The following is a 13,451-nucleotide window of genomic DNA, read 5'->3' on the forward strand; positions in this document are numbered from 1 at the left end:
TTTGTTTTATTGTGTTTTGTTTCTGTTCCCTTCCATAGCTCTCTCCCTTTCATTGATCCAGTTATAGAACTTGTCCCATGTGGTTATATTTTTTGTTTCCTTGTTGTCTTTCAGTTTTTGTGTTAAGGAGTCATACTCGGCGCAATCAAATATTTTTTTAATCAGGTCTCTGTCTGATGGTACCTCTTCCCTTTTCCAGTTTTGAGCTATTGATATTCTACTTGCTATTATAATGTGTTGGATTATATAGTAAACTGTTTTCTTTATTTTCATGTCTATTATTCCTAATAAAAAGATCTCTGGTTTGAATGAGAGATTGGTTTCCGTGATTTCGAATATCCAGGACCTTATTTTGCTCCATAATTTTTTTATTTTTGGGCAGCTCCACCAGATATGGAAGAAAGTTCCAGAGGGATTTGAACATCTCCAACAGTTTGGTCTAGTTTTGGGGAAAATCTGTGCTAGTCTTGATGGTGACATATGCCACCTATAGAACATTTTTATAGTGTTTTCTTTGTATGCTGCTGACTTAGTGATTTTGTAGTTCTTATTCCAAATTGTCTCCCATTGGTCTATGTGGATATTGTAGCCAAAGTTCCTTGCTCAGCTGGTCATTGGATCTTTTGATATTTCAGTTTCCACTTCATAATTTATTAAGTAGCTATATATTCTTGTTATAAAATTTTTTTCCCTTCCTAATATTAGTTTATCAAGGGGTGTGTCCTGCGCCAATATTCCTTCGTTTTTGATGTTTTTTTGCCATTTTGAAAATATTAGCCTGTATGGCCAGCAGTCCAAAGTTATGTTCTGTTCTATTAGCTCTTTCTTTGTTTTTATATTTCCTTCTGTATTTAGTAAGTGGTTGTAAGTTATCATGTTTTTTAATTCTGTTCTCAATATTATTAATAGGAAGAATTGATATATGTTATTTGTTTCATAAATTATTAAGAGTAAAGAACTAATATACGTTATTGTGTTTTATGGATTCCTCTGCTGAATATTCAGCAGGACAATAGGGTCCCTCTACCCATGGCTGACAAGTGTATTTAGCTATATATTCCATGACTTCAAACAGAGCCTTCCTGGCCTTGTTAATTTTCTCTGTGGTCTCTTTCATGAAGCCACTGGAAGATCCTGGAAGGATGTGGCAGTAGAGAGGACAGCTTGTAGCTCTGTTAAATCACACTGAGCTGTTGGACTTTTTGTTGAGATGTTCAGGAAGGCTCTGCAGGTTGGTTAAGACATTCTGGCAGACCTCCTGCATCTTCTGTGCAACAGTGTAGGATGTGGCTAGAGAATGGGATTCCATCTGTTATGAAACAAATGAACAAAAAGATCTGTTAATTGAACATCATAGGTGTTCATCTATGGCAGGGGTAGGCAAAGTTGGCTCTTCTGTGACTTATGGACTTCAACTCCCAGAATTCCTGAGCCAATCATGCTAGCTCAGGCATTCTGGGAGTTGAAGTCTACATGTCATAGAAGAGCCAACTTTGCCTACCCCTGATCTATGGGATTATCTGAAGGGAGGGAGGGGGTGGGGAGAGAGGTTGACAGACGGACATAGGGCAACTGAATATTCTTGTTTATGCATGGAGACACCATTGTTGATTGCCCTTCCCTTGATTTCAGCATGCAGTACATGCCAGGTGGCAGAATTCAAATCTCCTCCCTCTTTTCTTTCCCCAAGCAATTTTCTGTATGTTGTGTATGTTCTATAAAGGATCTTTGACCCAGCTCTTCATCTCAGCTTTTCATACATCCTGAGAAACACACCAACTCTCTTCTGGTTCTGGGAATAATTTTTGCATAAATATATAGTTTGTTTAATAATGTTGCAAGATCCAATTTGCGTCAGCCACTGGGGATAAAGATTTGGTCCAGTGTTGGCGAAACCTTTTTGATCCGGGTGCCAAAAGGATGCGCTTGCGTGTGATAGGGCGCGTGTGTGTACCCCACACCTGTAACGCAATGCTCTCCCCTCCACACCCCACATGCACACAACCCCCCCTGTGTTGCCCTTCCACACATGCGGACAGGCCACACTGAAGCCTCCGGGACTTCCAATAGGGTTTTAGGGACTTTTTTTGCCCTTGCCCAGGGTTCAGAAAAGCCTCCTGAAGCCTGGAGATGGCAAAAAAACAGGCCAGGAGGCTTTGTTCCAGTTTTTGCTGGAGCAAAATGGCTTCAGGAGGCTTTCCTGAACTCTGGGGAGAGCAAAAACGGCCAATAAGAAGGCACGAATCCCAGCGGCCAATTAGGTCCCACAGGGATGGCCTTCTCCAGGTCCCGTTGACCAAACAATGTCGGCTGGCAGGACACAGGGGAAGAGCCTTCTCTGTGGTGGCCCCGGCCCTCTGGAATCAACTCCCTCTAGAGATTCGACCAGCCCTCACTCTCCTCGCCTTCCATAAAATGTTGAAGAACCCACTTTTGTCACCAGGTGTGGGGATAATTACCACCTTTCCCCCTCTTTTTAATTATGTTTTTGGCCTTACTGTATGATAGAGTAGGTTGAATGTGTGTAATTGCATAGTTAGGGATTTTATTATGTTATTAATACTTGCTTAAATTGATTTAATTTTTATTATTGGATTGGTAATGTATTGTACTACTGTTATGCTGTGAGCCGCCTCGAGTCTTCGGAGGGGGTGGCAGACAAATCTGATAAAGTATAAACTATGAATATCAGCGGACCAGTGGGCCCGAGCTGACAGAGGGCAATGCCTCACCTGCCGTCAGAAATGGCTTCGCATGCCACCACATGTGCCATAGGTTCGCCATCCCTGATTTAATCTATTTAATAATGAATAATAATTGTCTAGGTTTACCCAGTATGCCTAGCCACAAACCATGGTCAAGGCAGAATCTTCACTGAGCAATGGCCATTCCCTATTTTTTTAGTATCTTCAAAAGATGAATCATTCTCATGCTGAGATACCTCTGTCTGATTTGCTCCATTGCTCTGATCCTGCTTTGTACCATTCCTTCCACATTTGGTACATTTTTTCGTGACCTCTGTGAACTTTGTAGTCCAATTCCTCCTTGGTATATTGTAGCTACAAAAAAGCAAAAAAAAAAAAAAAACAGGAAGAGAAAAAGAAAAAAATCATGCACTCAAGCCTAGTGTTTTGCGTTTGGCATCATAACTACAGTTTTGGCTCAAAGGCCAGAGCTATACATTCCCTACTCTTATCATAAGAGCCACAGCGGCGCAGTGGTTAGAATCTAGAACTGCAGGCTATTTCTGACGGCTGCTTGTGAAGCTGGTAAAATGAGGACCTAGTTTTTTGCGGGGCAAAATTCTGAGGGTAGTAATAGCTATCTTGGTTTTCTGCATTATTTTGACTTTTTTCTGAACCATTCTTTCCTAGTCATTCTATGCTTCTGTAATACTTTTTCTTTCTTTATATATGATCTCTTTTTGAAATGTAATAGTTTTCTTTTTAAAAAAAGAAAATATTTTCCCCCAACAGACAAAATAAAAAAGAACCAGTGCACAATCAGCTGGCCATTTTTTCTTCATTATATAATTAGAAACATAGAAACATAGAAGTCTGACGGCAGAAAAAGACCTCCTGGTCCATCTAGTCTGCCCTTATACTATTTTCTGTATTTTATCTTAGGATGGATATATGTTTATCCCAGGCATGTTTAAATTCAGTTACTGTGGATTTATCTACAACGTCTGCTGGAAGTTTGTTCCAAGGATCTACTACTCTTTCAGTAAAATAATATTTTCTCATGTTGCTTTTGATCTTTCCCCCAACTAACTTCAGATTGTGTCCCCTTGTTCTTGTGTTCACTTTCCTTTTAAAAACACTTCCCTCCTGGACCTTGTTTAACCCTTTAATATATTTAAATGTTTCGATCATGTCCCCCCTTTTCCTTCTGTCCTCCAGACTATACAGATTGAGTTCATTAAGTCTTTCCTGATACGTTTTATGCTTAAGACCTTCCACCATTCTTGTAGCCCGTCTTTGGACCCGTTCAATTTTGTCAATATCTTTTTGTAGGTGAGGTCTCCAGAACTGAACACAGTACAGTGATCTCTCGGTTAGCGCGGGGGTTACGTTCCAAGACCTCCCGCGCTAACCGATTTCCGCGTTATATTGGATGCGGAAGTAAAACCACCATCTGCGCATGTGCGCCATTTTTTTTCATGGCCGCACATGCGCAGATGGTGGAGTTTGCGTGTGGGCGGCGGGGAAGACCAAGGGAAGATTCCTTCAGCCGCCCAACAGCTGATCTGCTCCGCAGCGCGGAAGCAGCGAGGAGCCGAAGATGGGGTAAAGGCAAAGGGGAAACCCCATCTTCGGCTCCTTGCTGCTGCCGCGCTGCGGAGCGGATCAGGTGTTGGGCGGCTGAAGGAACCTTCCCTTGGTCTTCCCGCCAGATCACTTGCCGCTTGCCGCTTGCCAGTCCACACACGCCCCCCTGGATGAGCCGGCCACAGGGGCGAGGGGTGGGGATGAAGGGGCAGGACTTCCCGGGCGGAAGGCGTGCTCGGCTCTGCCGCTCCAGCCCCTTTCGGCCGAGCCTCCCCGGCCAAGCAGCCAGGGAAGTCGAGCCAGGCGTGGCGGCGGCAGCGCTGCTTCTCCGGTCGCCCGGTCCTCTCCTGCCTCCTGCGCCGGCTGTCAACTTTTCTTTTTAGCACTGGGGAGGCAAGTCAGCTCCTGCCCAGTTTTAAAAAGAAAAGTTGACAGCCAGCGATTGTTCCGCTGCCGCCAGCATGGCCTGGCTGGCAGCGGAACATGTAACGGAGCCCACGGGGGATTCGCCTTCCTCCCACCCGCAGCCGAGACTGATCGTGGGCTCCTTCGCAACCTCGGAGAGCTTCCGGGGCATGAAAGCTCACGAAAACCAGGAAGCTCTCCGAGGTTGCGAAGGAGCCCACGATCAGTCGGCTGCCGGCGGGAGGAAAGCGAATGCCACGGGGCTGGGCTCGGCTCCCCCCTCGGCTCCCCCCCTTACCAGCCCCGCCGCGGAAGGCTCCATTCTGTTCCCTGCCGGCCCGATTGAGCGGCCGGCGGTCTCCATTCAGGGAACAGAATAAAAAAAAAATTATTTTTTAATATTTTATTTTTTTAAATAATATTTTTTGAAAAACCGCGTTGCAGCGTTTCGCGCTAATCGAGAACGCGCAAGTCGAGGGACCACTGTATTCCAAATGTGGTCTCACCAGCATTCTATATAGCGGGATCATAATCTCCCTCTTCCTGCTTGTTATACCTCTAGCTATGCAGCCAAGCATCCTACTTGCTTTCCCTACCGCCTGACTGCACTGTTCACCCATTTTGAGACTGTCAGAAATCACTACCCCTAAATCCTTTTCTTTTGAAGTATTTGCTAACACAGAACTGCCAATACAATACTCAGATTGAGGATTCCTTTTCCCCAAGTGCATTATTTTACATTTGGAAACATTAAACTGCAGTTTCCATTGCTTTGACCATTTATCTAGTAAAGCTAAATCATTTACCATATTACAGACGCCTCCAGGAATATCAACCCTATTGCACACTTTAGAGTCATCGGCAAATAGGCAAACCTTCCCTACCAAACCTTCCCCTATGTCACTCACAAACATATTAAAAAGAATAGGACCCAGAACAGACCCTTGTGGCACACCGCTTGTAACCTGACTCTGCTCAGAATACTCGCCGTTAACAATAACTCTCTGATGTCTACGCTTCAGCCAGCTGCAAATCCATTGAACTATCCAGGGATTAAGTCCAATCTTCACTAATTTATCTATCAGCTCTTTATGTGGAACCGTATCAAAGGCTTTACTGAAGTCCAGGTAGGCAATATCCACGGCACCACCTTCATCCAACACCTTTGTGACATAGTCAAAGAAATCAATGAGATTAGTCTGACATGATTTGCCTTCAGTAAAGCCATGCTGATTTGGGTCCAATAAGTTATTGTTTTTTAGGTGCTGATTTATCCTCTTTTTGAGTAGAGTCTCCATCATTTTAACTACCACTGATGTCAAGCTAACTGGCCTGTAGTTACCAGCTTCTTCTCTATTGCCCTTCTTGTGGATAGGCACAACACTGGCCATTCTCCAATCCTCAGGAACTTCTCCTGTTAACAAGGATTGGTTAAACAAATCAGTCAGGGGGGTAGCAATGACAGATCTGAGTTCTTTAAGAACTCTGGGGTGGATGCCATCTGGACCCATTGCCTTATTTATCTTTAATCGTTCAAGTTCTTCTAAGACATCGGCTTCTAAGATCACTGGAGCTGAATCCGTACAGCTGGAAGCAATGCTATATCCCTCCATAGTATTATTTTGTAAGGTGTCTTTTGAGAAAACTGAACAGAAGTAGCTATTGAAATGGTCAGCGATCTCCTTATTCCCATTAATACATGTATTATTCCCGGTGCTAAGCTTCGTGATGCCGCAGTTTTTCTTCTTCTTATCACTAATATATCTGAAGAAGGTTTTATCCCCCTTCTTTACTGATTTGGCAATTTCTTCCTCTTTTGAGGCTTTAGCAGCATATATTATCTGTTTTGCCTCCTTCTGTCTCATTTTATACACCTCCCTATCAGCTATACTTCCAGACTCTTTATACCTCCTATAGGCAGCCTTTTTTTCATTGACTATAGCCCTTACATCATTGCTAAACCATAGCGGTTTCTTCTTCCTTTTACCTTTAGTTATTTGTCTTACATACAGTCCAGTGGCTTTTAAGATGGCCTTTTTTAATACAGTCCACTGGGTGCTCACTCCTGCCAATTTATCCCTCCCCTTTAATTCATTATCTAAATATTCCCCCATTGCATTAAAATTTGTTTTTCTGAAATCCAATACTTTGGTTGCATTATAGGATTGCTCACAATGAGTTTTTACATCAAACCACAAACATAGATGGTCACTGCAACCTAAATTTTCTCCCACCTTGACCTCTGAAACCCAATTCCCATTCGTAAAAACTAAATCTAGAATATTCTCCCCTCTAGTTGGTGTCTTAACCAGCTGTGCCAGAGCTGCTCCTGTAAAGGCCTCTACTATATTCTTACTTTTGCATGTAAGGGCACTGGGGATATTCCAGTCAACATCAGGCATGTTGAAATCACCCATAACCACAATATCTCCCTTTAGTGCCATTTGGGTAATTTCATCCACCATCTTGTTGTCATATTCCTCAGATTGCCCTGGAGGCCTATAGATCACCCCAATTCTAATGACAGAACCTTCTTTATTTTGCATGCAAATCCAGAGAGTCTCCAGATCTTGACATGTATTTTGAATTAGTGTTGTTTTTAGACTTTCTTTAACATAAATTGCTACTCCACCTCCCCTTCTCTCTATTCTATCCTTCCTATACAGTGTATATCCTGGTATGGATATTTCCCATTCATTAGAATCCCTAAACCATGTCTCAGTTATGGCAACCAGGTCCAAATTATCTCTATATATTATGGCCATTAATTCACAGAGCTTGTTGCTCAAGCTTCGAGCATTCGTGCACATTACCCGAAGAACATTATTTTCATTATTAGTTTTCCCCTTATCATCAACAACTACATCTATTTCATTTGCAGCTCCCTTTTCATAAGCTTCCAAAAACTGCTTTATCCTCATTGGTCGGGGACAGAAATCACCCACATCAGTTACATCTCTGTCCCCTTTACCTAGTTTAAATGCCTGTCCAAAAAAGTTCTGAATTCCTCACCGAGCACCTGGGTACCTCTGTATGATGGATGCAAACCATCCCTCTTAAACAACTCCCTATTAGACCACCTACTGACATCATGACTTACATAGCCAAAACCTTCAGCATTACACCACTGCCTTAACCACACAATTAAACTCTCTGATACACATTGTTTTATCCTCTTGGCCACAAACCAGTAACCGGCTGTAGCCTTTCACATTAGCATTAATAAACAAGGCTCATTTTGGCCTGGGAACCTCAGAGGGCATTGCTAGTGATCTTCTAACATGACCAAAGTAGTTGTAGTGAATATTTGTGTGTGCGTGGGGGGGGGGGGAAGGTTACTATTGGACAGAGGATTAAAGGAACAAATTGGAAATTCCAAGCTTTGCAGATGTTTAAAGCATCCATCTCACCTTTTAAAATTCCTCCAGTGAGAGAAAATACTTAAATCTCTTTCAGCTTTGGATATTCCATTCCTCAAGCCCCATAAATGACCCCCCCCCAAAAAAAATTGGCATATGTCCACTCATATTCCAGAGATACATGGATTTTCATCTGTCCTGGGGTCAGAGATTTACTTAAGTCCCTTAGAATTGAATTTTTCTTTACAGTAGTGAACTGCCCTAAAGCAGTCTCAACTTGGTATCTTGCAAGTATCTTACACCACATCTCTCATCCTCTCCCAGACACGGCGAGATTAGAAAAGCTGGAAAACTATTTTTGGAAGAGTGCTTCAAAAGTTTCTACCAACGCTCCTGCCTATTCCTCGAATAGAAATCAGAACATTAAAATGTGCTAAGGTTGTGTGAAGAGTTCCAAGCAAGCAATTATTCTGGAGTTATATTAACAAGCAATATTGAACAACACTGCTTTCTAATCAAAAAGTCACCAGCCTGAATTTGCCATTAATCCTTCCAGGTGAGTATTATGCACTCACTTAAGATCAGAGCATACAAGGCACTGCACTACATTGTTGCATGACAAAATGGCCATGCCAAATGGAGATTATACTGTATAATTACAATCCAGCACATCTGGAAAGCATCAAATTGGGGAACGTAGCACAATTTTTTTTATTAATGAAAAGGTTGAATCCACATGAAGTCAAGCAGGAAGAACCTATGCCCAAAAGATGAGCAGATTTGCTATAATACAAGAAAATGTTGATGTTTTCTCCCCCATTCTGAATCTGATTAATGGATAACGTAGGTCTGTGTTTCTCAACCTTGGAAACTTTGACTTGATTCTCTGGATTTCAATTTCTACAATTCTTAGCAAAGGCCATCCTATCTGGAAGTTAAATTTCTTAACATCTTCAGTGCTAAGAAAGATTGCTGTAGATAGACTGTTAAGCAAGAATCCAAGTGGAAGACACAATGCACAGTCCCTAAAAACAGCACTGCAGGCAGACTACCTGGTTAACATATACATTGTGCAAAGCCCTTGTTTTTAGACCAAATCCAAATCTACATAACTCAATCCAGCTGCTCATTAACCTTTTACTGGATACTAATGGTAGAACAAGATTTAGACACAGGAATATTTATATCCTGCCTTTGTCCTTTTCATAAGTAATTCAAGGCAGTGAACATACCCAATACTTTCTTCTCATTTCCCTACAACCATCACCCTGTGAGGTGGATTGGGCTCAGTGTGGGTGTGGCCCAGAGTGATTCAGCCAAATGAGTAGTGGCTATTACAGTTAGGTTATTGATTCAGCAACTTACATGGTCCAATAATGTCTGACTATTCACCCTTTCCTTTTATTTCCCAAACATAGCACAGAATGACTGAGTTTCTTACCAAGTAAAAGAGCTGTTCAAGCTGGAGCAATGCCTGCTCTGCACCCAGTTTGATCTTTATCCGAGAATGCTGGTAGGCTCGACTACAGAGCTTCATCGACAAGGAACTCAGGCGCCTGTAGTAACTTGGCTCTCCTTCCTGATTTTCAAGAGAGGCTGCTCCAGAGCAGTCCGAAAATGTAATGGCAACTAAACAAACAACAATTAGATCAAAAGAGATCCCCATTCACAATCCCTGAGCTAATATTATCAGTCAGTTCATTTCACAAATAACATTCCCCACAAATAGGTTTCCGAGAAATTTTAACTAGTAGTCACTTTAGTCCTCAAATAAATCCCCCTTGATTAAGCTTTGGGGAAATCTGAGCTATACTTCGAATAACTAAAAAAAAAAAAGATTTCAATTCCTCTCCCTCATTGTTAATAATATTTAATTGGGGAAGTGAGGGGATTATTTTAGCACATGTGCTACAATTTGGTGAGGAACCACAAAAAGAGATCAGCTTTGGCCCAGACTCCTTTTCACAGCCCTCCCTTCCCCAGCACTACACTATTATTACATTTTAGTGTAGGGAACCTAACCTTCCTGCCGTGTAAAAATAAGATCCATAGGCTTTGTGAAACTGTTCAGTTAGATTTTGTGAAAGAGGGCAAGATGATAAAATACAACCATTTTGGTGGAGATGGGTAGGTATATACATTTGATCAATAAATAAACTGATCTGTACCAGACTCCCTATCAATCATCTGCCACACTTTAGGACAGTGTTGCTCAACCTCTGAATTTTTAAGATGTGTGGTCTCTAACTCCCAGAATTCTGTGGGATGCTGGCTAGGGAATTCTGGGAAATGGAGTCCACAATCGTAAAAATTGCTGAGATTAAGAAACACTGGTTTAGAATGTTTTTCGTAAAGTCAGAGCATTCATTTCATAAGCCTGATAAGCCTGTACTTTTGTTTGCTAAAATGTGACCCAATTTTTTAAAAAAAGTAAAGCATTTCATTTTTGGTGACCTTACCCCAAAATTGAATGGCCGATGAGTGATAGTGATGACTTGTTATGGCCTTGAACTTTTTAGATTGGGGGTTAGAAATGCCCATGTCTTTCATTTAGGTTAGGTGACAATAAGTTTTCCATATGAATGAAAGAATAAATGCTGTTGCTGGTTAACTATCTCAGCTATTGTATACATTTACTTTTGGATTAAAAAATTAACTGTTTTACGGTTTTAGAATTATATGCCATCCAGAGTCACTTGGTAGAGATAGATAGCTGTAGAAATAAAAGAAGTTAATAAATTTAGAGTTCAAACTTATTAAAATGTGGATAATCAAGAGAGGGAACCGCATAGTCTTACAAAATTCCTCATCCGTGATTGGCAGAAAGTGCTCTAATAAGTAATCCGATTTGAAGATAATCTTGTCAACACTACTGGCCATCATCTGTGTCATGTTGATATCCATAATGGTGTCCACAGCACTCCTCGCTGAACACAATGTTAATTCCACGCTCTCCGCGGCAGCTTCGATGCTTATATCTAGCATGGTATCCATAATGTCCTTTACTTCAGTTAATTTGGTATAAATAGATTCAATGGCATTTGTCATGATCTGGCAGTGAACATTCAAAAACAGAAGAATGAAGAAAATCGACAGAATTAAGCACCAGCGCATATATACTGTATCTTCCTCTCTAAATTTGGGTTACTGTGTTCCCCCAAAGTAAGACCCTGTCTTATATTGTTCTGAACCCTGAAATAAGCGTTTGGCCTTATTGCCAATCACTCAAAATCCCGATTATCAGGGGATGTCTTATTTTGGGGGAAACAGGGTATGTGTCGTTTTTGCATCCAATTTGATTTTTATTTGTTCAGTTTGCTTTAAAAAACAACAATAACAAATACAGTGGTACCTCAAGATACAAACCCCTCGTCTTACGAACAACTCATGATACGAACCCGGGGTTCAGAAAAAATTTGCCTCTTCTTACGATCTTTTTTCGAGTTACGAACTCCAAACCCGAACTTCCGGGTTCGGCATTCGGAGGCTCCTGGGAAGCCGCCCGGCTGTTTTAAAAGGTGACCGCCAGGCTGGGGGGCTTCCCAGCACCCCCCCAACCCCGAACCCGGAAGTTCGGCAAATGTTCGGGGTTCGGGGGGGGTGCTGGGAAGCCCCCCAGCCCGGCTGTCACCTTTTAAAAAAGCCGCGCGGCATCCCAGCCGCCGCCGAACGCGGGGCGAGGGGCAAATCTCTGCGTCTCCAGCAACCAGGGAAGCGGAGCCGGGCATGGCGGTGACGGCGGCGGTGCTGCTGCTCTGGTCGCCCGATCGTCTCCTGCCTCCCGCGCCCTTCGCTTTGGAAATGGACCCCGGTGGGATTCGGGAGGAAAAGTGGGAAGGGGCGCCAGGGAGGAGACCCTTCTCCATGGGGATGCTGGTCCAGTCACCCGCCCACCCACGAGAAGCGGGTTGCGGTTTTCCCCGCACACCGACGAAGGTTGGGGAGAGCGGGAACCCCGGATCCGCCCCCTCCGCAAGCCCAGGGGGCAAGGAGCGAGGGGGCTGCGAAGGGGCGCGCGCGGCAGAGCTCCGGCAGAGGAGCCGCGCACAAAGGCCGAGGCGAGGCTGAGCAGGAGGAGAAGCCAACCAGCGAGGCCGTGGGCTGGGAGCCGCAGGCGAAAGGAGTCCGGGCATCGGAGCGCGGCGCCAGGCATTGTTCTCCGGACCCCGCCCGCTCAGCCCCGCAGCGGCCCTTTCCCTCTCCAGGCTGCGGGCGAAGAAGAAGGGGACATCCCTTCCCTGGCATTGTTTAAAAAGTGAAATGGGTTGGGGAGGGGAAGAGAAAGCATCGTGCCGGTAAGTGGAAAATGAAGGGGGAGGTTCGCAGGAAAACCGCCGGCGGGAGCCTCAGTTTCCCGAAGAGAGCGGGAGAGGAGCGAGGAGTGGGAAGGGTCGTGGGAAGTCTGGAAGCGCAAAGCGGCTTCGCTCCAGGCGGGGAACGCCACCTTCTTTCTGTTTTTCCCGCCCCTCCCAGCCCAGCCCCCCGGCCAAGCCTATGGACGCGCCTCCCGCCGCCAATCGCAAAGCCGAAGGAGGCACGGGAGGCAGTGAATGTCATGTCCTCCGACCTGTCAAGCAAAGCAAGGCAGGGAATGTTGGGGGGGAGTGAAGAAAATTGAAACAGATTATGAAAAGCTCCGTGGTGGATGGCACTCCTTCCAGGTAAACGCCCAGCCCAGCCCCCCCGGAGGCGTTTTCCTGGAAGGAGTGCCATCCACCACGGAGCTTTTCATAATCTGTTTCAATTTTCTTCACTCCCCCCCAACATTCCCCACCAAGCCCCGCCTTGCTTCGCTTGACTGGCCGGAGGACATGACATTCACTGCCTCCCGTGCCTCCTTCGGCTTTGCGATTGGACGCACCTTCTGCTGCTCTGCCCAATCGCAAAGCCGAAGGAGGCACGGGAGGCAGTGAATGTCATGTCCTCCGACCTGTCAAGCAAAGCAAGGCGGGGAATGTTGGGTGGGGAGTGAAGAAAATTGAAACAGATTACGAAAAGCTCCGTGGTGGATGGCACTCCTTCCAGGTAAACGCCCAGCCCAGCCCCCCCGGAGGCGTTTTCCTGGAAGGAGTGCCATCCACCACGGAGCTTTTCAATTTTCTTCACTCCCCCCCAACATTCCCCACCAAGCCCCGCCTTGCTTCGCTTGACTGGCCGGAGGACATGACATTCACTGCCTCCCGTGCCTCCTTCGGCTTTGTGATTGGACGCACCTTCTGCTGCTCTGCCCAATCGCAAAGCCGAAGGAGGCACGGGAGGCAGTGAATGTCATGTCCTCCGACCTGTCAAGCAAAGCAAGGCGGGGAATGTTGGGGGGGGAGTGAAGAAAATTGAAACAGATTACGAAAAGCTCCGTGGTGGATGGCACTTCTTCCAGGTAAACGCCCAGCCCAGCCCCCCCCCCCCCCCCCCCCGG

General features: G+C 44.7%; 1 pseudogene; it reads right to left on the minus strand.

The window, feature by feature from the left end:
• Nucleotides 1-958: 958 nt before the first annotated feature.
• Nucleotides 959-13,451, minus strand: part of LOC139159540 (perilipin-3-like) — a 252,743-nt pseudogene continuing 240,250 nt past the window's right edge.

Source organism: Erythrolamprus reginae, chromosome 2, assembly GCF_031021105.1.
Source record: "Erythrolamprus reginae isolate rEryReg1 chromosome 2, rEryReg1.hap1, whole genome shotgun sequence".
NCBI lineage: Eukaryota > Metazoa > Chordata > Lepidosauria > Squamata > Dipsadidae > Erythrolamprus > Erythrolamprus reginae.